Here is a 5450-nt window from a genome sequence, read left to right on the forward strand (position 1 = left end):
GTCCCGGGTCCGATTCTGGTCAAGGGCATATGCCTGAGTTATGGGCTTGATCAATAGTGGAGGGCATTCAGCAGGAAGCTAGTCAATGATTCTCTCTCATCTTTTATGTTTCTGTTTCTCCCTCTCCCTTCCTCTCTGAATTCAATTAAAAGAAAATACTAAAAAGAAAAGAAAACCTGTTTGAAAAAATAATAACATAAAAGTTCCTTGATATAGAGAAGAAAAAACGTACACAAATCTACAGTAAAAAACTCACAAAATCCCAAACAAGATGAACCCCAAAAGACTAACACCAAGACATATTATAATTAATTTGAAAACACCAAAGACAAAGTAAAAATCTTAAAGGCTGCCACAGACAGACAGAAAGTTATCTACAAAGGATGTCCCATCAAACTAGCAACTGATTTCTCAACAGAAATAAATCAGGCCAGAAGGGAATGGCATAAAATATACAAAGTCATGCAAAGCAAGGGTCTGAATCCAAGAATACTGTACCTAGCAAGGCTATCAATAAAAATTGAAGGAGAAATCAGGAGCTTCACAGACAAAAAGGGACTAAGGGAGTTTATTACCAGCAATGCCAAATATGCTAAAGGGTCTGCTGTAAAAAGAAGAAATAGGAAGCAAAGAAAAAACACAGGCATAAAGAATAAAAATAGCAACAAACAAGTACCTATCAATAATAACTTTAAATGTAAGTGGATTAAAAATATCTTAATGAAAATAGATGGGGTAGCTGAGTGTATAAGAAAACATGACCCATATATCTTCTGTCTATAGGAAATTCACCTCAGAACAAAAGACTCACACAGACTAATGGTGAAGGGTTGGAAAAGGGTTTTTAAGGCAAATGGAAATGGAAAAACAAAAAAAAGCAATATTTATATCTGACAAATTAGACCTCAAAGTGAATGCTACAGAAAGAGATAAGGAAAGCCATTGCATTTCATAATACAAAAGAGAGCAACTCAACAAGAAGATATAACTCTGGTAAATGTATATGCACCTATTACAGGAGCACCCAAATACATGAAAAATTTCTGGAGGATATCAAGGATGAGATTTACAGCAATATAGTCATTTAATACACCACTAACACCACTGGACAAATCCTATAAACAAAAAATCAGCAAGGAAACAACAATTCTAAGTAACTCACTAGATCAAATGAAATTAATTGACATCTTGAGAACATTTCTCACAAAAGCCACAGAATAAACATTCTTTTCAAGTGCACATGGTTTATTCCCAAAGATTCACCACATACTGGGACACAGGCAAAGTCTCTTCAAATTCAAGGAAATTTTATCAAACATCTTCTCAGATCAAAATGGCAAAAAATTAGAAATCAATGACAATAAAAACAATTTTTAAAAAAATCAAACACCAGGAGGCTAGATAGCATGCTATTAAACATGATTGTGTTACCAAAAAGATCAAAGAAGAAATAAAAAACATCCTGGCAAGAAATGACAATAAAACACAACAATCCAAAATCTATGAAACACAGCGAAAGTAGTCTTGAGAGGGAAGTTCATAGTTCTACATAGGCCTATCTCAAAAAATGGGGGAAAATGGTAACAAATTATCTAACCCTACAATTCAAAGAGTTAGAAAGAGCATAACAAGAAAACCCAAGCATAAGCAGAAGAAAGGAAATAATAAAGATCAAAGCAGGGATAAAAGACATAGGACCAAAAGATCAATAAAACCAAGAGCTGGTCCTTTGAATGGATAAACCAGATTGATGAACCTCTAGCCAGGCTCACCAAGAAACAAAGAGAGAGGGCCTAAATAAATAAAATCAGAAATGAAAGAGGCAAAGTAAAATCAATCCCACAGAAATACAAACGATTATGAAAAAATACAATGAACAACTCTATTCCAATAAAATGGGCAACTAAGATGCAATGGACATATACTTAGAAAAATGCAAGCTCCCAAAACTCAATCAAGATGAATCAAAAATACTAAATCAGCCAATTACTACCAAAGAAACTGAAGCAGCAATCAAAAATCTTCCAGCAAACAAAAGCCATGATCTGGTTGACTTTACATGGTAGTTTTACCAAGAACTAAAACCTATCCTCCGCAGACTATTCCAAAAAATCCAAGTGGAAGGCATACTTCCAAGATCATTCTATGAAGCCAGCATTACCCTAATACCAAAACCAGATAAGGACATCATAAGAGAGAGAGAGAAAGAGAGAGAGAGAGAGAGAGAGAGAGAGAGAGAGAGAGAGAGAGAGGACTACAGGCCAATAACCTTGATAAATATAGATGTTTATATCCCCAACAAAATTCTAGCAAACCAGATTGAGCATTACAATAGAAAGATCATACAACATGACCAAGTGGAATTTATTTCAGGGATGCAAGGATGGAACAATATCTGCAAAACAATAAATGTGATACATCATATAAACAAATTGAGATTTAAAAAATCACATAATCATATCAATCAATGCAGAAAAAGCATTTGACAAAATACAACATCCTTTCTTGATAAAAACTTTCAGCAAAGTGGGAATAGAGGAATCATACCTCAACATAATAAAAGCCTTATATGACAAATATACATCCAACATGATACTCAATGGGCAAAAATTAAACTCATTTCTCCTAAGAACAGGAACAGAACAGGATGCCCACTTTCACCACTCCTGTTTGATATAGTACTGTAAGTACTAGCCATAGTGACCAGACAACAAAAAGAAATAAAAAGCATCCAAATTAAAAAAAAGAAAAAGTAAAACTGTCCTTATTTACAAATGACATGATACTATACATAGAAAATCCTAAAGATGCCATCAAAAAAGCTACTAGACTTAATAAATGAATTTATTATCCTGCAATGTAGCAGGATACAAAATTAACACCCAAATATCTATGGCTTTTTTATATACCAATAATGAACTCACAGAAAGAGAAATGAAGAGAACAATCCCATTTGCCATTGCACACAAAAAAATAAATAAATAAAAATAAAAAATAAAAATTTAGATGCCTATAAAGAACTTTAACTAAAGACATAAAAGACCTGTACTCAGAAAACTATAGGATATTGAAAAAAGAGATAGAGGAAGACTTTAGCAAATGGAAGAACATACCATGTTCATGGATTGATAGAATTAACATCATTAAAATGTCCATACTACCCAAAGCAATCTACAGATTCAATACAATCTCCATTAAAATACCAGCGGCATATTTCAAAGATGTAGAGCAAACTCTCCAAAAATTCACCTGGAATTAAAAAAATAAAATCCACAGCAATCCTGATAAAAGACAAAGTTGGAAGGATCACATTACCAGATATCAAGATATCTTATCAAGCCATGGTTCTCAAAACTGCCTGGTACTGGCACAAGAACAGACATACAGTATAGACCAATGGAACAGAACAGAAAACCCAGAAATCGATCCAAACCACTCTGCTCAGTTAATATTTGACAAAGGAGATAAGAGCTTACAATGGAGTCAAAACTGTTTCTTTAAAAAATGGTGTTGGGAATTTGGACAGATACAGTCAAAAAAACTAAACTATATCACCAACTTACACCTTACACAAAAACAAACTCAAAATGGCTAAAGGACTTGAATATAAGATGGGAAACCATAAAAATCATACAAGACTCCAGAAGCAGCAAAATAGCAGACATATGTCATAGCAATATCTTCACAGACACAGCTCCTAGAGCAGTGGTTCTCAACCTTATTAATGCTAAAACCCTTTAATATAGTTCATCATGGGGGAGAAACCAAGATGGCGGCATAGGTAAATGCCTAACTGCAGCCTCACACAACAATTTCAAAATATACAACTAAAATATAAGGTGGACATCATCCAGAACTACAGAAAAGTTGACTGACTGGAAATTCTACAACTAGAAGGAAAGAGAAAACCAGAAGGAAAATCAGAGGAGCTGTAAAAGCCTAAGATATGGAGACATGGTGCACACATGGGGAGAGGTCAGAGCGGGAGAGGAGTGGCGGCCAAGTGCGTGGTTGGCGTTCCCTAGTGGGAAGGAGATAAAAGCTCTAGACTGAGCTGAGCCCCAGTTCCAACTGCACTGAACCCCAGTTCTGGGTGAGACCCTGGGGACCCAGGCTCATACAGAGGGATTCTGAGCTGTAAGGGGGAAACTCGGGGGAACGGCGAAAAGCAGAGCCCCAGAGATGCGCAGAGGACAGAATGTTGACTGTGCCACTGGATTGCCCTAGCAGGAAGGAGACAAAAGCTCCAAACTGTGCTGAGCTCCAGTTCCAACTTCACTGAACCCACGTTCTAGACTAGACCCTGGGGACCAAGGCTCATATGGAGGGAACCTGCGCTGTAAGGCAGAAACTCAGGAGAGCGGCAAAAGGAAGTCCCAGAGGTGCACATATTACATGCAGAGAATGGAAGATTGGCTGTGCCGCTGGATTGCCCTAGCAGGAAGTAGACAAAAGCACCGGACTGCACTGAATCCCACTTCCAACAGCACTGAACCCCATTTCCGGGCTCATTGGGGGAGAGACTAGACTGTCTGGTAGTGGACAAAACTCGAGGGCACCTTTCTCTCAAAGGTGCTTTCAGCGAGTACCAAAAGACACTGAGGAACACTGAGACTCAGGAACCTCATAGGGTGGGGCCGACAGGAAGCCAAGGCTGTAGGCTCCACCCTGAAACTCCGCCCCATCCAAACCGAGCACAGAGGCTCTTGAATAAGGCTGTCTCCTGGCATAGACACAGCTGATCCTCACAGCCAATTGGCCTGGAGATCAATTCCTCCCAGTGATACCAACAACAATTAAGACTTAACTACAAAAGGCTGTACACACAGTCCACAAAGGGGTGCACCAAGATAACTGGGAGGGTGACCCACTGAACCATATAGGACACCTTAACACACAAAGCCACCCTACCAACTCAGAGAAGCAGTGAAAATGCCGAGACAAAGAAACAGATCATAAACGAAAGATATGGAGGACAAAAAGCAACTGGATATAGACTTCAAAACCACGCTTATAAGGTTTTTCAAGAATTTCCTAGAAAAGGCTGATAAAATAAACAAGACCTATGAGGCTATGAAAAGGGATTAACTTGAAATAAAGAATACATTGTCTGAAATAAAAAATATTATACAGAGTCTTACAAACAGAATGGAAGATCTCAAGAATCAAGTCAAAGATTTGGAGCACAAAGAACCAGAGCACACTCCTCCACAGAAGCAAGAAGAAAATAGAATCCAGAAAGTTGAAGATAGTGTAAGAAACCTCTGCGACAACTTCAAGCGAACCAACCTCAGAATTATGGAGGTCCCAGAAGATGAGAGAGAGAAAGATACCGAAAACATATTGAAAGAAATAGTGAAGGAAAACTTCCCCCACCTGGGGAAAGATATAGATTTACAAGTCCGGGAAGCACACAGAACCCCAAAGAAAAGGAACCCAAAGAGGACCAC

Source organism: Pipistrellus hanaki (assembly GCF_964339955.1).
Source record: "Pipistrellus hanaki genome assembly, chromosome: 2".
NCBI classification, from domain to species: Eukaryota; Metazoa; Chordata; class Mammalia; order Chiroptera; family Vespertilionidae; genus Pipistrellus; species Pipistrellus hanaki.